Source organism: Strix aluco, chromosome 7 (genome assembly GCF_031877795.1).
Source record: "Strix aluco isolate bStrAlu1 chromosome 7, bStrAlu1.hap1, whole genome shotgun sequence".
Taxonomy (NCBI): Eukaryota; Metazoa; Chordata; class Aves; order Strigiformes; family Strigidae; genus Strix; species Strix aluco.
The window spans coordinates 602,157-623,025 of NC_133937.1; the positions used below are offsets into that span (position 1 = coordinate 602,157).

A 20,869-nucleotide genomic window follows, 5' to 3' on the forward strand; every position below is an offset into this window, starting at 1 on the left:
CATGCAGGCCCAGAGTGCAGCCTCACCTCCTGAAGGTCAAGGCCGCGCCTGGCCCAGCTCTGATTTAGTATAAGAACTTCTCACACCCTGCTACACCTCTTCTGCTCGGAGTAAGTTATGCTGATGCTGGATTTTAAGATTTTTTTTTTTTTGCTACATGCCCACAGAAAGCTTCAAGGTGGCTTGCTTTAAAGGAAACCAGTGGTTTTCAGAGCGAGGAGCGGCCTCCCCGGTGCCCGAGGCTTTAACGCGCTGCGCTCCCTCACAGCACCGCAGCCACGGGCCTCGGCTCCGGGCCGCCGCGCACAAGATGGCGGCCACGGCATGACACGGCGGTCACGTGAGGCGCGGTGTCGCCCGCCCCGCCCGCCGCCGCCGCCGCCGCACGGGACACGGGGCCGCCGCCGCCGCCCAGGGGATCCGCCCGGCGGCCGCGCCGACCCGACCCGACCCGCCGCGGGGCTCCGCGACGCACGGTGAGCAGCGAGCCTCGCCGCCGTCGCCTCAGCGCGGGGCCGGGCGGTGGGGCCGGGCGCAGGCCCGGGGGTGGCGGCGGCGGCAGGACGGGGTGGCGGGTGACAGCGGGGATGGGGCCGCCGCCGCTCGAAGCGGGGCCGTGTAGCGGCGGGGCCGGATCGCCTCTCGGGGTTCCCAGCTCCTCGGCCCGGCGGCGGTCCCCGCAGCCCCGGGGAATCCACGGGGGGTGTCCAGGCCCCCTCAGCCCTGGTGGCTGTGGGTGGCTCCGGTCCCCTCAGCCCGGGGGGCCTAAAGGAGCTCTGGTCCCCTCAGCGTGTTGGTGTCTGGGCCCCTCAGCCCCGGGGGAGCTCAGGTCCCCTCAGCTCGGGCGGCTGCAGCCCCCTCAGCCCCGGGACGCAGCAGGGGGCTCAGGTCCCCTCGGCCCCGGTGCCTGGTCGGGTCTGTTCCCCTCCTCCCCGGGGTGTCTGCGGGAGGGATCCGGATCCCCCTGCCCCAGAGGGTGTGGTGGGCATGTGGTCCCCTCCGCTCAGGTGGGACCTTGCGGGTGAGCCCGGTCCCCTCAGCCTGGGGGCTGCAGTCCCCTCAGCCCGGGTGGGGGCTTAGGGCCTGCCTCAGGCCAGGCCTGGGCCCCCCCCTCAGCCCAGGGGTTGCCTGGTCCCCGCAGCTCGCAGGTGTGCAAAGGTGGGCAGTTTCCCCCTCCAAAAGAAGCTGGAGGCGTCTGCTGCCAGTGGGGAGGAGATCCGTCCCATCCTGACGACTTCGAGGGCCATAGCGGTGGTGTTAGGGCTGCGCCGCCTCCCCAGGTCTGAGGTTTGCTGGGTGACAGCGGTCCAAGGGCCTCGGGGAGGAAGAGGCTGGAAGGCGTGATCAGGGGTGAGGCCTCACCATCATCAGCACCTGGGCAGGCGGGTGTGCTCCCTGTTTGCTTGTGAAATTGCTTGAGGATTGACAGGCTGAATTATTTGGATTTTTTTGGGTGTATAACGCGTGTGGCTGTCTTTTTACTGTGTTCCTGCTGGAGGCCCTGTTTTGATCAAGGTTTCTAATTTATTCTGTCTTGTGTGAAAACCTCATTAAAGAAGTCCTCGGTGCCTTCAGGCAGCATAAATACACGAGGCAAGGATGGAGAGAGAGAGAGACGAAGAGAGTATTATTTGTAAAAAATGGGAGCTCTGCCATATTGACATGGTGCTGATGAAGCTTGCTGATGCAGGCAGCCTCTCTTAGCAGAGCTGGAGATGGGATGTCGATGTACATCCTCGTGTCACTTTGGCTGGTGGCAGCATCAGTGCATCGCTTTGTGACAACAGGTTTTGTAGCAATTCCTTCAGACTCCGTTCTGCCACTTCAGGTCTGCATGGATGAGAATGATTTCTGCTGGCTTTCATGCCCATTTACATGTCTGTTGCAGTGCAAAATACAGATGTGACACCTGACAATTCAAGTCGGTGGAAGCTCTGCTGTTGATCTTCGTGGGGCTGGGCTTGGCTGTGTTTATTTGTTCGGGAAGGGGATGTTGCATTGGAGTAAAGTGCACTTCTGTTTTGTGTAGTATTCTGGTGGGCATTGGAATTACTTCAGCTTTGTGAAGTTGTTTAGAGTTTGGAAAGAGAACTCAATCAGCCCTGGTTGGTGACAGACAAAAGCTAAAGGCTACTTTTACAGTAAAGGTAATAGAGCCCTTTAAATCCAGAAAGATTGCCTTTATTTTTCAGGTTTGTGCATGGGGAACAGAATTAAATTTAGCTCAGATGCCTTTAAACTTTGTGTGTGATCTGGGCAACAAACTGTGATTCCTAAATCATTTATCACGCTTCTTCCGTTTTTCACGTATCAACCTAGAGACAACATGTCTCCATGTTTAATTAGCTTTTAATGAAAACCTGCAACACTAAGTGTAATAAGTTGAAGTACAGGGATCATTTTCAGGAGTCGAAGGTATTTATAAATACTATTTGGCTACTCAGAGTTAACGGTAATCTTAAAAAGCAGTGTCTTGTTAATAGCACCTTCTGTGTACCTGTTCTCCTTGTGTATCATTGCTTCTCTCAACACTCGTCAAGCTTGAATAGGTGCTGGTTTTAATTAAATAATTATTGAGTTTTCTTGAACTGAACGTGTGGAGGAAGAACAACCACATGTGCTATGGGTGATGGCAACTTAAAAATTCTTCCCATCGTGTGGTTGCTGCTGCTCTGCGTCGTTCAATGGTGGTTAATTGGTGTGCTAAATATGAGTAGCCTGGGAGTTACTCAGATTTAACAGCAATTTCAGTCTTGCCGTAAGGAACGGTTGCCAAATTTAAGGCTTTTTAATTGGGGCAACAGGACATCCTGTAAAAAAATGCTCAGACAAAAATAATCCAGACCCTTGTTCTCCAGCATGACAGGAAGGGCCTGTTTGTAGTAAAAAAAAGAAAAATAATCTGTATAGCACCATCAAAAAACAAACTAGGAGACTTGCACATGGCTATGAATGCTGGTTTTATTGAATGTGACATGAGATTCTTCTCTCACGGTGTGGTTCAGAGACACGTGTTGTAGAGGAAGGATTTTTAAGGCTTCACAGGGAGGTAGGTCCAAACTGTTCTTTGCTGAAATAGAGCAGAGCACCTGAATGCTATTTCAGTCGTAATTCAAGTGCAACACATCAAAAACAACTGTATGTGGAGAAAATACTCTGAAGTAGAGGCAAGCTTAAAATGAGCTCAAAAACCTGAGTTTTGAGAGGCAGTTTTTTAGAATCTGAGGGTCATGAACTGAGCTGCCGTGTACTGTCAAGTGTTTTCTGGAGGATTTTGGTGTAATCAAAGGCTTTTTGCACCCAGGACACCAGCACGCACATAGGGGCAGGCAGCCCTCTGAAGGCTGATATTCTGCAGGGCTGTGGATTGGAAACTCCGGCTTTTAATACAGCTTCAATTCCCAAAGTCTGTGGCATCAGTCAAGTTAATTATTAAGTGCCCTCTTTCCCCCCCCCCCCCCCCGCCCCTTTAAAGAAAAAAAAAGATGGGGGTAATGCAGAAGACTGAAGAAAACATGAAACCTAGTGGCTCTGTGACGTTTTCATCCCAAATATATTTTATGCTTTTGAAAATCTACTTAGCAGAGGCAGTGTTTGGTGTAGGTCACTTGAACTTGTTTTTTGTTGATAAAAAGAACATCCATCCTAACAAGCTACAAAGTGTAACTGGTTTCCCCATGCCGTGTATAGTTCATTAACGTAAGTGAATATTTAAACATCTTTAAAATGTTTGTCTGTATTGTTTCTGGTCTTATCCAATGTGTTAATATAGTGTGTGTGTGTGAAATCCTTGAAAGTACCTCCCAAGCTTTGTTCTGATACTGATACCTCTTGGCTGAGAGCTGTTAAGAGAAGAAAAAGTCTAATTTAGGGGACTATAATGTGTCTCTTAAAGAAATGCAGCTTTTAAAATGTAGTTATTGCTGTTGCTGGTCTTTACAGTTCACTCATCCAAATCAGAGAAGCACGACTTGTGTGGAGCAGAACACGTCCTGTTGATGCTTCCTTCAGTGGCTTGTGCAGTGCTGCTCTGGTATCCAATTACACATCCGTATTCAAAGGAAAACACAGATAAATCTTTATTGTGAAAGCATCTTCACTGACTGTAGGTTTTGCTTGTGTTAATTTGCTTACATTTAAACAAGCAAAAAAAAAAAAAAAATCTCCCTCTGCTTAAACATGACTCTAAAGCCTTTTTCTCTCTCAGACTTCCCAACATGGTCTGCCTTCTGTCTCCCTGAGTTTGAGGCTCTTTGGAGGTAGCTTGTTTTATTTAAATAGCATTAAGGCAAAGCATATTGCCACTTGGAAAAAAGACTTAAAGGAATCCCTGAAGTCCAGTAGCTTTGGGGTTTTTTTTAATGCAGGAAGCATAGCTGTGTGAAAGCGAGCAGCTTCCGTACCAAGCTGGGTGAGGTGCGTGTGTGTGCAGTGGGGTGGCAGGTATCAGCACTCCTCAGGTGTGCTTGCTGGGCTGGTTTCTTGGGGTGCAGTGTGGGGTGATGCATCCTTATTAGCCGATGGGGACAGGGCTTGGAAAATCTAGCACTCCTGCGAGCATCAGTTGGTGTGGGTCTGGGGGAGGGTGGTGAGTGGCGCTGCATTGCCTAAGTGTTCATCAGAAAAAGAGGTGGGAGGAAACAGAAGTAAAAACAGCAGAAGAGGTTGTAATTCCTGTTTTAACAACTGAAACAGCCTTACATTAGGTATATTGCCCTGAAAACCCAGGAGTTTGGAAGGAGATCTTGCTGAATAGAGCAGCTGCTTTTCTTCTTCGCTCTCAATGTGCAGCCATAGCTGTGTGGTGTATCTGGAAAGGAGAGCTTTTGCAGTCTTGCTTTAAGAAGGATTTTGAATAGCTGTCATCTCTTCCTGCCCAGTGCAGCCTACACCTGTAATTTCCTTGACTTAAAAAGAGCACCACATTTTGGAGTGTCCTACAATTTTCCTTGCTGGTCCATTAGTGTATTAGCTTTGTGCGTGTTGAATGCCATTAAATGTCACTTGCAGATTTAATGTTGGGAGCACTGAGATTTGTGCTAATTGAATTTAAAGTCTTATACTTGAATTTGTTAAAATGGCAGATGCAGACAATTGAAATGCTTTAATGGGAGAGTGTATAAGCATTTGCAAATTTCCTCTTGTAAGTGAATCTAAAAGTGCATTTGTGTAGATGCAAGGGGGGACCCTGAGTGGACAGAGCTGGTTTCAATAGGGCTTTACTATCTCTTTCTTTTTTTTTTTTTTCTTTTTTTTTTTTTTTTTTTTAATTATGATGTGGTGACAGCTGACAAAATCCAGTATGTTGAAAGCTGTCGTGCTTGGAATCTGTTCAGGGTCATTTTTGATACTAACTTAACCTTAGATGCTTCTGTAAAAATGGTAGAAATTATAGAGCCTTTCTCTCAGTTCAAATTAAATTTCTTCTGCTGCAGCCATAGTTTGAGGCACTAATGGAGAAAGGGTAATTGTTCAGACTGTTGGTCTTTAAACTCTGTTGTGCTTTTTCCAGTTGTCCGTGGGTCTGACTTCTGGGGTTTTGTGCATGAAATAACACCTTTTGCACCTGAAGGTTTTTTGAGTTTTTTTGTTTGGTTTTGTTTTTTTGTAGAGGACAGTCTGCACAAAACCTCTGTCATTTAACACTTCTTCTTTATTCTTAACTTCAGTAAAATAACCAAGGATTATAGATGTAGAAACAGCTCTCACCACTTACAGGAGACCCTACTGCTGTGCTTTTCGCAAGGTAGGGTGTTAAAGATATTACCCTTGATTGGAAAGGGGTCATAAAGTTTGTTACTAGACTTTCCTAGCAGTATAAATCTGTGCCTCCCTAGATAGCACAATGCTTTTAAGAAGTTTGTCTTGAAACACTTCCATAAAATCTCTTGATACCACGCTTTGACCTCCTGCCACTCAGCTGGCATTTCATATGGGCTTCTGGCATGAGCTCTCCTGACACTTTCAAGTAAAAATTTACCAGGCATTGAAAAGTTTGACTCTGCAGTTGAGCACTGTGCCAAGGTATAAAAGCCCTGTTGTACACAAAATGGCTTTTTTGCTTGCTTGGGAGGCTTGGGTAGCACTTTAATAACTGCACAGGAATGGCTTTGAATGTACGTACTACTGAAACAGCTCCATCTAAATTGAGCTATAGTGTCTCTTCCGCTCTGAAATCTGTACTTTGTCTTCCTTGTGCCCCTGCTCTTCTGCATAGAGCTTTATGTAGTCAGATTATATTGCTCTGAACAACTTTGTCAGGGAAGTTAATTTAAAACTATTTGAAAGGCTTAAAAATGACTCCTGCTGTTATGATGATGAAAAAGACCTTGAAAGCGCCTTGAGGGCTATTGCTGCAAAAATACCTGCTTGGCGATGTGAATGACATACCATTCCCAGAGCAGGCTCACCATTCACTGGTGGAGTAGCTCCAAGGTGGCCACCTTCAGCGCAAGTGCTCGTAGCCAGCTTGGCTAGTGATGGTGCATGAGGGCTCAAGGTCTGCTTGCTTTAAATAAGAGTGAAAATCCAGCGCCAGCGGGTCAGCCAGCGGGGAGCTCACGGTGATCTTTGCTGCTAACAGAGGGTGCATGAACAATATAAACTGCCAGTGGTTTGTGGGTTTTCAGTGTCTGGGGAATACATTTTTAGTCTAATAGTTAAGTGAACAAAACTTAGAGGAAGGAAGAGGAACATACATGTTCTTCGCAAAATGTTGAAGTTGGGTGCTTGGCGGTGTGGGTGCTGAGCAGAGGCGGTGTGGGGGTAGGTGCTGTTCAAAGCAGCACTGTGAACAAAGCAAGCACGGACAGAATAGGGTGAATGCAAGCATGTGAAGGTCCCTGCTAAATGACTTAACAGAACATGTTGTTCTGTTTCTACCAGTACTTTTGGGATGCCAGGATATGCGTTTAATGGAAGCATGATTTTATGGAGACTCACTGTGCCAGGAGAAGCTCACATTTGCCAAGAACATACTTAGTAATGGGCTAGGGTTTCTTATCTACTCTTCATGAAACAGTGCAAAAGCCTTATTTTGCAGTAATGAGCAATTAATCCTCAAATTAACAAAATGACTTGTTAGATACTGTCATTGTTTTTGTGCGTGTGCAATTTCCATTTCAGTTTTTCTCCCTTTTGAAATGTAAATAGGTGGTTTACCAAAGGACATCTTAAAAACAAAAACAGGACCCAAAGCATGTTTATCAGCAGCGGATTATTTGCATTCTGATACTTTGTTCAGAATTTCTTTGGGAACAGTTGCAAGAAAACGAGTATCTGTGCTGAGAAGACACAGACCCATATAGCCACGTGTCTTGTCTCCAAGCAGCTATAATGTTTTTGAGAGGGAATCCCAGCGTTTGGTTAATATAAGTGGCTATGAGAATATTTGTAGAGATGACAGTCACAGACAAATTTGTTACCTCCTGCTCAGAGCAAGACTAACCTCAGAGGTATGTCAGGTTTTTCAGGGTCCAGTTGGATTTTGAAAATCTCCAAGAAAGGAGAGTTGTTGCTGTAAGAACCTAATGTGGGCTTTGGGGAGAGAGTTTCCCACCCTGTGCGTAGACACAGTCGGTCCCGCAAGCTTTCTTCAGTGTTTCTCAATGCCAGGTGGGATGGGAGTGGAGGAGGGGGAGGAGCCTGAGATACAGGTGATATTTAAGATACGGATGCACCAGATTTATGCAATAGAAGAAGCCGTTAGCTGGTTTCTTCTCTGTGCCTGTCCAGCTGAGCTGATGTCCTTGATAAACTACCAGTTACTCCTTAAAGATCTTACCTTCAGAACGGCACTGCTTAACTCCCAGTTCATCACATCACAAGTGAATAGACCAGCATCGTTTTCTGCCTACAGGGAACTTTCCTTGGCCGTTTCATTGAGTGGCTGCCAATCTTTAAAATCCTTTTATGATTCTTCCCGTTATAATTCTTCTTTGCTAATATCACAGAGTGCTTAAGAGGTTAAACGTAGATTGTTTGCATTAACTTTGTAATCCCTCTCACGCTTGTAATAGTGCTTTAATGCTGTCCATTTGTAGTTGGATATGAGCAGGTATTTAAAGTAATTGTTCACTCTACAAAAATGTTTGTTGGCTTCATAGTTTGTTTTGTATTTTAGTCACTAAAGATCTGGGAATCTTGTTTCCATGTTCAGGACTTCCTTTTTGGTCTTTTCATGGTTGTAGACTGAAAGCAATGTATCAGAAATGACAGGGAATTGCTCTATTCCTTTAAGTAGTTCTGCTGTAATAGCTATGTGTTGAAATTCACCCTGCAAGATGTGATGCCATGCTACTAAATTAATTATTTGTGTTTACTTGCAGATTGGATAATAACCCAGTCAGTGTTTGACTTTTCTGCTGTAAGCTTTGCAACAATTGTGAAGTGGATAATGCTTTGCCTGCCTCTGTCTAGCAGCACTTTTTAGCACATATGTTATGGCGTGTGATCTCTGTATTCGTTCAAAGATATTCTGACACCATTGCAAATGGGGTTGTATGTGTTCCTGTTACATGCAGCTGTGGGGACACAGAAGATCCAGCCTTTTCAAGGTGAAGGTTTCAAAGTCTGGTCTTGTTGTGTGTGCAAAACTCATCATAGCAAATTAAAAAGCCAAAACTGCTGGATAACTGTGAAAATCCAAGTCATATTTGAGTTTACCTGATTTCAAGAAAAATGAATCTATAATTTGTCTAGACAGCTTAATAATATACTTAATAAACTATATCTGAACACTTTAGAGCACAAATAGGTTTGGAAAGACAATTTTTACACTGTGTGAGAAGGATTCATTTTTCTTGTGACCTGCACTGAGGCGAAGCCTTTATATATCTTTCGTAGGTAAGGTGCTACTGCTTGTAATTTTGAGCGTAGTTGGACCTTGCAGAGTGAAGTGATTTCAAAGTAGCTGGATATACAAATGTACAGTCCAATAAATACACCTTACCCCTTTCTGAACATCAGAAAAAATAACTGTACCTCATAGGCCTGGTTACCGAGCTGTAGTTGAGGCACACAGTTCAGTCTCATCTCTTGTGTAAGTTCATGCATGAATGTTACCATTGAGACTTCGACTAATAGTATGGTGTTTAATGTGCATGCAAATGCTAGTAATATTAGGATGGCATGCTACTTTCTAAAGGATCCGATCTGATTTATTACATGTTTTCATTTAAGTAGCAGTGAAAATCTTTTTGATGTGTTCAGCGTGTGGACCAACTCCAGATGTTCACTTGAGATGAACTGCTTGAATTACCTAGAGCGAGGGGGACTGGTTTTCACCGGTGTGTTACTCTCTGAGCTGGTGGTTCTGGTTACAGGGTGGCTTGTGGTAGGCAGAGGCTTCCCACCCTGGGACACAGGTGAGGTGTAAATGCCTCAGAGCTGTAAGCTCTGATCCCTATCACTAAATCCCTGCTTCTAGGTTGAGAGGCTGCAGATTCAATTCCCAGAGAAACGCAAGCTTCAGGTACATCTGTTCAAAGTGAGCCTTCTGGGCTGAATTAACTCCTGGCTGTCATATAGCTGACTCCCCCCTGTCCCCACCTTCTCTTCATCTCCCCAGTTTCCAGTGTTAGAGGAGGTTTTGGAGAAATGCATTGTGGTTTACCTAGCAGAGCAGAGTAGGACCTTAGCCAGAGGGAAATCACAACACGGTGCATGTCAGCACGTGGGATGGTGCCTGAGCTTTCTGCCCTCGCTAGTACAGTAGTAACGGACTTTTCTTTCAGGTTTGTGTCATGCAAAATACTAATGGCAATCTGTGCCACTGAAGTGGAATAACTTCTGCAGTAACTGTGTCAATAAACTGTATTTGTGACTGATGTGTTGGTGTTGGGGTTTTTTGTTGTTTTGTTGTTTGTTTTTTTTTTTTTTTTTTTAAAAATGCCATGAGAGGCAATTGTGGATCTGTAGTAGACTAAACTGAAGTGGGCATTGCTTTTGTAAGAGGTGGCAACTAAAGCACTTGGCGGTGAATAGCCAGTGCGGTGACAGGACCTGTGAAGACAACTGGAAATGCTCAAACTTGCTTGTTTCCCAGTACTTTCTGAATTAGGATAGTTGGGATAAAGCCCAATGCAGCCTTAAATGCTTGCAGGTGTATTTTAATGTAACTCTTGTATAATAGACTATGCCATGTTCATTTACTGCAACTTGCTGCTATTGGAAAGAAGCATTCCAGCGCCGTTGAGTCTCTTTGCCTGGGCTTGGTGGGTTTTGGGGTGCTGGAGCCGTGCTTTAGCATAGCATTGTGGGCGACTCAGATCTTTTCCCTCTGGGATGAGAGTCCCTCTGCCCAGCGCAGTCCTGTCCCTTGCTCCCCCAGCAGATGCCCACCGGTTTCTCTGAGCCGGGGCACAGCCTTTGTGCTCCAGCACTGGAGAGGGTGAGGGGCTGGCGGAGCACCACGTTCTCCCTCCAGCAGAAGGGGTTGAAGTGAGCAGAGGTGCCAGGAATGGGAAATGCTGGGAAAGGATCTGGTGGGAGGGGAAGAAGCAGAGGAGCAATGATGAAGGGCACAGGCAAGATGCCACTGGGGTATTTGTGATGCCTGATCTTAGTAAGATACAATTAAGATACTGATGCTCCTACATCGGTGCCAGAGCAGCCTTGACTAGCCCATCTTTTAGGAAGGGATTTCAGCACTTACAAAGCCAGTTCTCAGTATTGTAGGTAAAGTGTGGGGGTGTGAATGTATGCTTGCCTTTGGTGTGTATCCTAGACACAAAAAAGTAGTATGATTTAGGTGAGAAGTTGGAGGCACAAGGGCTTTGGATGTGCAGCTGTGTACAGTTCTTGCATCCTTTTGACTTTGCTCTTAATGTTGCTAATAGTCACTAAAAGGGGCAACACAAACTTCAGTGAGAAAGAAGGAAAGGTCTGTTTATTTACACAGACACTGCAAAGTGAAATGTCTGAAGTAATTGAAGAGCTGAACATGGTGATCTTTCTGGATTCATAGTTTTTAAAATGGGGGAAGAATTATAATAAATAAAAAGAGGAACAGTCTCTATATTGGCTTCTCTGGAGGCAGTATTATCCTCTTCTGAATTGGAGGATTTGTTTCCTTTCAAGGACTGCTTTAAAAACATTTCATTTCTTTTTTATAAAGCAGAGGTGAATTACTCAGTGGTCATTTATGTGAAGTGACTTATATGCTTAATAATAGCCCACGTATTTTATTTGTGCCAACCTTTTTTGTTAAAAAAATGAAGATCTCAAGTCAGCCCCTTAGAAGACAGATTGTCTCGTACAGGGCATGTTCGATTGTCTTGAACAAAGTACCTTTCTTTTTTTAATTGGTATTTTTATTGCTATAATTTACATTCACAGGGTGAGGGCAGCACTGTTCCTCCAGTGGCTTAGACAAGTGTTAACTCTGCAGGGAGGAGGAGAGCTATTCCCTTACCTGGAGACTTAAGTACTTACAAAGCTGCATACTTGACTTATTCCTCAAGTCTAAGTATTGATATGCAGTAGATATGCAGTAGAGTGACAACGTTTTTAAGCACAGCATTTACTAGAAGTATTCTCAGCATGACTTTGCAAGTATTCCTGAATTAAACCTACCAGTTGTGGCGGCACTTGTCATCAGAGTGAAGGTTTGTACAAGGCTCTGAAATGCAGCCAAAATCATACACTTTCAAATCACCTCTTAGAGCAGTCCTTCTGGCCTTCCTAGACTGATCTTCTTACCGTTCCTCCATGTCTTCTACCTCCTTGTATCCATACCTGCCTTCCCAAGGCCCTGTCGTGTCCTGTGAGACCTCTGCTGCCACCACCTTCCCCCTGGGCTCATAGACGTCTCTGAGAGATGGCCATTGCCCGAAGGGTAGAGGGAGGGAAACGGAAACCAAATCTCTCCAGCTACTTGTCATTAGAAAGAGCAGGGACAGCAGTGGGGTGCGAGGGAGCCCCAGCTGAGTGCACGGTGGGGGAATTGGACCCCATCGCCGAGTCACGGAGGAGGAGGAGCTGCTGCTGTGGAAGGAGAGCTCCTGCTTGGAAAGGCTGAGTCTTGGCCTCGCTGGGAGCACGTGGCGTAAGTACCACTGAGTCCTGCCTTGCTGCTGGGGTCCTGTGCTCTATCTGGGGCTTCTGATAAGGTGAGAAGGGAAGGGGAATTGATATTTAAACAACAGCTGCCTTTGCTAGATCAGTCACCAGGTTTGTGTGTGGTGTTTATATACTCAAAATGTAGGAATATTTTTCTGGCAAGTGTTGTCAAACTCATTCTCTTTTCATGCTCATATGAAATTAATTTCCTAGAAATTTCAGGGAGGGGACGAAAATGTTGTCATAGATTGTTTGTAACATCTGGTAATAAGTGCAGCTGATCAAGCATAAACTGAGGGCTGTTTTTTTGAATGTGCTGAAGCAGAAAACAAAGCCTGGCTTGATAAGGTCAGCATCAGAAGTTTAGGGTCTGTGTTGATTTTTCTTTTGTATTATATTTTATAGAGAATGCTTCCTTTTTTCCTTAATGAAACTGCTTTTGCAACATGTGTCAATCCATCTTTAATCCTATGTAGAAAGACCCATGGCTATATCTGATGAGAGCATAATCTGCTCGTGTTTTTGGGACTTGAGATACCCCTTTTGCTACTCAGCACTTAAGCCTATTACAGTAAACCGTTTAGTTGTGCCATCCAGGTTGTTTCTCAGCCTTGCCCCAGTCAGGCTGTTCAGCAAACACCCCTCCAAGTGCAGGGTTGGAGGCCACATGGGAGGATGCTTTGCCACAGTTACTGCCCCTTTCTTTAACAACCAGAAAACAGTGTGCAGAGCTGCAAGGGAGAGAAGGAAGGATCCTCATCCTGTTTGTTGCAAGTGTGCACGTTTGGATTTTCACTAAGTTGTCTGCGATGAGCCAGAATAAAACCTAACAAGTGAAGGCATTTAGGTTCTGCTCTCTCCCAGGTCATACGTGCCACTGTGTCGTGCTTGCTCTGCAAGAGATCGACCTGCATGTTTACATCCCGAAGTGCAACCAGGATCACAGTTTCTGGGTTTCAAGGAGATCTGCTTTTCCCAGCAGATGTGTGCGTATGGCTGGAGCCAGGGATAAGCATCCCCCGAGGGCAGGGGAGGGGAGGGAGAGCTGCAATTCCTGGCTGGGCAGGGCTGCCAACCCTCCCTCTCTCCCTCCCTCCCTCCCTGCGGAGGGGATTGTCCTGTTCCAGCAATTAAGGGGAATTAGCAGTTGCTTGGCGAGCTCTAGGACTTTGCAGATGGCTTTTAGAAGGGTGGAACAGATTCCTGCTCCTGACCCTGAAGTGTGTCTTAGTTTTGGGGCCTATGGTTGGGGGGAGGTGGATACAAAAACCATGCTCTTGCCAGAGCTTGTCAAATCTGCAGTATAAAGGTTTCTTTTGCTGAAAAGTCGAGTATGTTGTACTACAGATATTTCTAAGGACCTGGGTACTGCTGCTGCCTCATAAATTTCTTGGTTACATGGGGAACTGAAAGCGGACAACTCCAAAACCAAATCGTGTAAAGCAGGACTGGTGGGTAAGTGTCATGTTGGGCTGCTCAACAGAAATGGCAGAAACAGCCATTTTCAAATGGGTTCGTTTAATGTCGTGATTTCGATGGTTTTATGGTACCAGTGCTCCTTTTGGTGTTATGTTACTGTTACCATTTTTGAACAAGGTATGGTGGGATCTTCTGTGCATAGGGGGGAAGGTCACTTCTATTGACAGTGACTCCTTGCTCCCAAGCACAAGATTGCTCTGCAGTGCAGCAGCACTTTTCCCTTTTGAGGAAGATGTAGCTCAAGTTTCCTCCCTCTTTTTCCATTATTTTTTAGAGAAAATATGTGGTTTTGTTCAGGTCAAATTTGCGACTACATTGCTGGAGCTCAGTTTTTGCCTTTTCTGCCAATTTAATGGTTTTGCACTTTTCATAAATCATTTGATTAACTGTTAAGTCTAGAAGAGGCTGTTTGGCGTTTATAAAGCTAACGGAAAACTTGAGTAACGCATGCATTATTGGAGATGGCCTCTCAAAAAGGGAAGCAGTGCAAAAGCCAGTAACGTTTTCCTTGTTGATAAACTTGTTTGGAAGAGATGATTAATCCCTCACGTCTGTGCAGATGCAGTTTTCAGACTCCTGGCTATTAGGATTTTTAACAGGAGTAGACCACAGCAGGGAATTCCCCTCTCCCTCCAATCCAGTACTTTGGTTTCTTCAGGGAACTTGCTTGTCTTTCAAAAACCACAGTTTGGTAACTGTATACGATATCAGAGTTTACCACAGAAACTGTCAGAAGGAGAAAGGAACGTAGCTCTTGCTGAAATAATAAAAACACAGTAAAACTCTTAAAAAAAAAAAAAGTGTAAAAGCATTGAGGTTGCATAGTGAAAATGCGGAGATGATGAAGACTAATGCATGAGACATCGGGGACAGTGGGTTGCTAATGCAGGTCAAAACTGGGCTGGTCGTACTTCTGGCTTTGGGGCTTGAGGCTTTTAAAATAATGTTGGTGATGGGGAGGCAGTGACCTGGCAGTTCCTCCACCCAGAAGAGCTGGCTGGGCCTTCCCCAGTCCTGCGCCTTTGGTTTGTGTGGCGGGAGCACTGTCACAGCTCTTCTTGTGTGGCTCCGTTTCGGAAGTGGTCAAAGTCGTATCAGAATCTTGATATATTTAAACTCAAAGTTCGTTAGTTGCACTGGTGGCAATTCTCAGTATTGGACTGTCGCTTCTGGGAAAGCCAGCCTGCTGCGGAATAGCCGAGGCTTTGCGAGGTGTCAGCTGCGCAGGAGCCTTGAAGTGCATCTCTCACGGTTGCTTTTGTAGCGCCCGTCCAGGTTCGCTTGTCCTGAAGGGCTTTGCTCTGCCTTGAAGGCAGAGGCTTAGCAAACAGAGCGCTCTCAAAAGCAAACTCTGAAAGTGTGTCTTTTGTATAAGGAGTTTCTAAATGAATGCCGATCATCGTTTCCCCGAAGCCTGGGGGGTAACCATCCCTTACCATTTATTGAACTGCATAGGAGGGATGTTGCAGCAGTGCACAAATGCTTTTCAGTGTCCAGAAGAAACAAAATTAAAAAGCAATTACTGTAGCCTGGCAGGGGTGTGGTCCAGAAAATTCCTCTTCCAAATTGATTGTTTTTAGGTCAAGACAGAGGGTAAAACACTTTAAGTTTGTGAAACAAATTTCTGCTGCGAACTGAAATAACTTTTGTGGCTGGGAAGTTTAAAATTTTTTTTTTTTTCCTTCCTTAGGGCTCAGCTGTACTTTGTTGCAGGCAAACTTGAATTACTTTATTTATGGACACATTGTGCTGCCCTCCAACAGAGATGACCCTTCAACTCCCCCCCCCTGCCCCGTAGCGAATCACGTGCCACTTGTTAATGTGTGTGTTAAACCCACTTGAAAAGCACTTCTACTGAGATTTAGGTATCATTTGCATTAGACTAGGGATGTATTGATTTTTAACACGAGTAATTGTTGCCCATCAGCCACTCTTACACACTGCTTTGTAGACTAATAAAAGCACCCCTGTCATTCTCCCAGGTATAACTTGTAATTTTGCTTTTTGCTCGCAGTGAATTAGTCAAGTGCAAATCCAGCTTGAATTCATTGCCCTCAGTGCATATATGTGTGCAGGTCTCCCTTCTGGCCACTGTAACAAAAGAATAAATGGTTCTTCCCGGGATACTCAAGCCCGTGTAGCAGGAGAAGAAAGTTTCTGCTGAATTTGGTGTGTGTGTTAGGTGACAGCAAAGCCTCGCTGGGAGCTTGAGGTCCGTGGCTCATTGTCAGAAGGGTTGCTGCTGAACTGCTGTGTTTTACAGCCTCGAGGGCATAAACCCCTTCCAGCGCACTGATAGCCGAGCCCCCGCTTGCTTGGCCTCCCGGAGACCCAAGAAACGAGCCCGGTTTGTGAAACTTTGGAGCCCGCTGCACCTCAGCCGGGTCACCGAGCTCCTCTGCAGACCCAGCCGTGGCAGTTAATACTCCCAGAGGGCAAGTATATATTGAATTACTGTGCCATTACCTGTATCCTGCTGCTCTGGGGAACACATCTGCCTTCCAGCTTCCTCCTCCTTTCCATTGATAACTATGGCACCAACAGAATTAGCAAAAAGGAAGATGTAAGGCAATTTTAGTGTAATAGCTCTACTTAACCCCTAACTTTTAAGTGGCTATGAGAGATTTGTAAGATGTGCTTGCTAAGTTTAAAAAATAAAAAGCCTCACTGTGAAAGAGGTGGGGAAGGAACTTCAGCAGAGCTTCAGGCAGTGAAAGGCTCTGCTTGGACTTCTGGGTGTGCACCCTTTCATCGCTAGCTGTCCGAGGTGAAAATTAGCTCTCTATCAAGAGAAACTGCTTCAGGAAAAGGTGTACTTGATATTGGCCAATTTTCTTCTTTATCCTTAGCGTTGCTTTCCTCCCTTATGCAGAACGTGCTGCCCAGGTCTCCCTGTGTAGCTCCGTTGCTTTGATGCATACCTGTGGTGTACATTTGCAGTGACCTGAGAAGAAAGCTCCTTAACTGGTGGGAAGCATGGTGTGTAAGAAGGCAGCAGGCTGCTGCTGGAGGATCACTTTGTATCTAAAAGTTGTGTGAGCTTAAAATGGAGATATGTGTCGCATGCTGCCATACCTTTCTCTTTCTGACCCCTGGATTCTCCCCAGAGCTAAGTTTTGTTACTGCCTTTGGCTCACATAACTTACAGTTAAAAGATCTTCACTAACTTCTGAATTCTCACACTGGAGATTTCCTTGCTGAACCACCACTCAGGAGTCACCTGCTCAATAATATCCCCTGTGTCTTCCTCTTCCATACACGACCCAGCTTGTTCAATTGTGTTGTTTCCCTATTAAGCAAGAGGCAAAAAAGCAGCATTTGATCTAGTTTGCAAGGATGGTGACAGGCTCTTTGAAAGTAGCTTGTGACTGCAGGGAAACCAGATGTGAAGGTGACATCAGTGTGACAGTATAAATCTTGCCACTGTGACTCTAGAAATGCTGAATGGGAGTTGAAGGTGTGGCTGATGCAACTAAATGTGAAATGCAAATGTCTCGGTTTTGGCATTTCCAAGTTTGTTTTCAGCTGTCCGTGCCTGTGCCCATCCTTTCTTTCCCTCCTGCATCAGATGTTATAACCTAAAAATAAAACGAGGTGTGCAGAGGAATGGGAAATGAGATAGCACGACAGATTTCGGCTTCCACTATTGTCACACTGGTGTTTGTGCTCTGTGGAGAGACTTTCGTCTGGTCACTGAAATCCATCTAGGTCAGAGCGGTGCGGACCGTTCATCGCACCACTGAGACTGAGCTAATGCTCAGCTGCTCTCTGGTCTGTAATTAATTCAGCCATGCCCCCCCCCCCCCCCCCCCCCCCCCGGAAAAAAAGGGGAAATTGAAGAAGGCAAAAGGTTGTTATAACCTCTCTGAGGTGAGCATAACCCTTGTAAATCTCTGAAAGTGAAGGGAATAGATTTATTTTCTCTGCTGCCTTCTCCTGCAGTGACTTGTAAAGGTCTCTTGGTGAGGCAGTGATGAACTGCTATGCCACTAATTTAAACCACTGATAGGGCACTGTCAGTGGTTGGTTGCTCTGTCTGTGGTAAACCAGTGACTTAATTGGACTAACTGGGATAGCTGTGTCCTTTTACAAGTGTTTGGAGAAGAATTTGAGTGGACAGGGAGGCTCTGTGTCTACTTTAGTATTGACGAGTAAATTTAGTGGTACAACACAACTTTGCCTATTGCTCTTTGTACTGACTGGCAGCAAAGACTAAAATCTCTATGGCTTTTAGTTTGACACACTTGAAACTCCCCACAGCGCAGGTGCCATTTGCATGCCTGCTTACAAGCGTTCAGGCTTTTTCTCCCAGCTGGTTTGTAAAGCATGTGTCTCTGGAGAAAGAGATGTTATTTTTGAAGATTGCAGGGCTCTTGTGAAACCTGGAGGTGCTCTGTGATCCTTTTGGTATATGAGAAGCCTGCCTTTCTGCCCCTCCTGTGCTTTCAAAGGTGGAGTATAGTTCTTTTCCTTTTTTTTTCTTAAACTAAGACTTGAAAATCTTACATGGCTTACTGCTTTTGTTCGTACTTAGGAGTACTGCAGATGGCTTTATATGTTGCATTTAAGCAAACCAGCTAATTTTGGGACTTAATATGCTTGGTGTTAACTACTTTTCTCCCTGGTGTAAGAAAAAACTGGAAAATGTTTGTTTGATTTTACTGTCACATGGCAGTTGTGATGTGCCCTTGGTCTTGCAAGTTGTTCAGTGCACTAAACAGTAAAGCACTCTTCAGCTTTTTAGAGCAAGACTGAAATTATCCGTGTTCTCACATAAAAGCTGTGATTATTTCTGCAGGCTAGTGCCAGGGCCCTCATCAGCAACCCATAATAAACTTGCTAGCTTTTGCTTAAATTCTTGAGCCTCATCTAGTATTCTTACATTTAAGTGTTGCACAAGACTAGTGTTGAAAAACAGTATTGTAGGGCTGAACTTAACCTCATGGAGTGTAAGCACCAAGCTGGCCAAAATTTGTTCCAATTTACTTTTTTGGGGGGCTTTTTTGGTATATTGGATTGTCTGGGTTTCACTACTTGCAGTTCCTGTTTATCAGAGCTCTCTGACCACAGCAGGCAAATTCCAGCTTGTAAGGCAATAGGAGTAAAATCTGTGTGAAGGTCCATGCATTTTTTTAGTACCTTACAAGGAAATGGCTTATCAAACTGTCGGGCTTATTTTTCTGCACATACATTTTTGGTAATGTCAAAACTTGCTGTCTCATTGCCCTGGTGCTGTAGAGTATCTCCTAGTGTTCTTTTAACATAAAAATATAAAAGTATTACTTTGATGTAAACCTGCATATAATGAAGTTAACAGAGCAGGAAAACATTTCCTTACCTGCCTCATCACTGGTTTGAAAGCTTAACTTTTTTTTCCTGTTTATATTTGGTTAATTCTACATTTGAAATGTAGCTTGATTAACTAGGCCGTTTATGGAAGTGAGGAACGGGTGCAGAACCAGCTTGTGTCTGGGAATTCCTGGCAGGGGCCAACAACAAATTGACAACCCAAGAAAAGCATGCACCTGGAGCTCTGGGGTGGGGAGCCTGCAGAGCTAGGTAAGGAGACAGTACAGAAAAATGCACTAATCAATAACTGCTGCAGAACCAGTATAGTGGGGCTGGAGATAACTGTCCCCTGCCCCCTCTTTATTTTTTTTTTTTTCCTCCCCAAGCTAGATATCCTGGCCTTAGCAACACATCTGGTTTAGCCTTTGCTGCTCTACTAAAACAGGGATCAGGAATCAGATATGTTGAGAGCATGTCTACAGCATGTCTTTCAATGAGAAGAGCTTTGAGATGGAAAAGGAGATGCTTCTTGGCTGCTTTTGAACAATAACATTCTTAATATTCCTGTCTTCCTGTTCTGTACCCCTGGGATAGTTGAGTTGTGCTGAATTATGGTTGTTGTTTGAAAATCTTCCCTGTCAACTGTCATGCTTTTGTCTCTGGTGACCGATGTAGTTAGTTCCTCTTGTCTTAAATAACAACTCTGCTTTGGGCAGAGTTTTATTTTTAAGGTGGGTATGACTATTCTAAGACTGAAGTGTAGTAGATGAGCTGCTGGCTAGCTGAATTTCACTACTGCAAGTTAAATTGTGGACCCGCTGCAGGGAAACTCCCTTTACTTGTATAGTGGCTTTCCAGAGCCCACTTACTGGGGAAGACCCCACAAGTTTTGTTTTACCCTGCTGCACCATCAGGTTTTTCCTACTGATTAATAATAGAGTGATCTGCTCTGAACAGAGTGAGCAAGAGTGAAATGGCACCCTTGCTTTGTCCTCTGCTTGTGCCCAAAGTTGCTGTAACAACCCTTTTTAGCATATTATTAAGAGCATTACACTTCGCTTTCTGTTTGTAGTTTTGCTTTAGCAATATAAGGCTTTACAGATATTAAAGACTAAGGAAGAAAGTTTCTGGCAGGATCTGTAGGAGTTGCAGTTCTTTACTGTGCAAATGCTGAAATCTGTGTCTTGCTTTAATGTTTCTCAGAGCTAGAATATTTGTGGATAAACAAAGCATTTCACATACTGTATAAGCCGCTTACAGGCAACCTTTTACCCTCAGAGTGGAATGCAGCCATCGTGAACGTTGCAGTGTGAACAAGGACCTCAAACATAGTTGAGGGCCTGGAGTGGGATGTAGTGGGGCAACGTGTCATATCTAAATGTTAATTTTGATTGGCGTATCGCATTCCAAGCCATTTATTGTATGAAAAATTACTGGCATCCATAACCAGATTAATTTTTATTTATGGAACAGTTTACAGTAGATTGTCTCCCCCAAATTGCCACTGAATATTGCTGTGTAGTAAGTAGGAGCAGCTAGAAATGTATTTGAGGAGTGCTGGCTTAACACCAGCTTGATAAGGTTTCACTGTAGAAAAATAGACCACAAGTGATGGTAGAAACGTGCTGGTAAGTAGATTGGGTAGGTATGGTTTAACACTGACACTAGCAGATGTGCATTCTCCTGCTGGTAGCCAGGGCGTTGTCATTTGTCGTTCAGGCAGTGCCATGCTCAGCTCTGTCATCTGCTGCTCTGTCTTTTTATTCTGTCGGCTGTTTAAATCCTAAAGAAAATATGGAGTATGTTGCTGACATTTGTTGAATGTTGCTAGCACCATTAGAGGCCAAAGTGATCAGCTTTTTGGGATATTGAGATACTTTTGCTTTGCCAGAGATGATGCGTCATGAGAGAGTGTAAAAATCAGTTGCTCTGCCGCTGTGCTTGAAAATCTTAGTATGGCATCTTAGGAATCATGGAGGAACCTACTGAGATAAAGACTATTTCTGTATAATTTTTCTTGCAGAGGAAAGGCACATTTCTG

At 44.8% G+C, this 20,869-nt stretch overlaps 1 protein-coding gene across 11 annotated transcripts in view; it reads left to right on the top strand.

Annotated features, from left to right (window-relative positions):
• Positions 1-371: 371 nt before the first annotated feature.
• The window catches only part of SGMS1 (sphingomyelin synthase 1), a 101,167-nt gene continuing 80,669 nt past the window's right edge, over positions 372-20,869 (top strand). For 3 of the 11 annotated variants that reach the window (XM_074830162.1, XM_074830163.1, XM_074830164.1), the window contains exon 1: positions 13,207-13,515. The gene's annotated coding sequence lies outside the window, so the exon portion shown is untranslated. Of the gene's footprint in view, positions 477-11,958; positions 12,111-12,924; positions 13,047-13,185; positions 13,516-20,869 lie in introns of those variants that run through there. The other 8 variants (XM_074830149.1, XM_074830150.1, XM_074830147.1 and 5 more) reach the window with 8 other exon arrangements.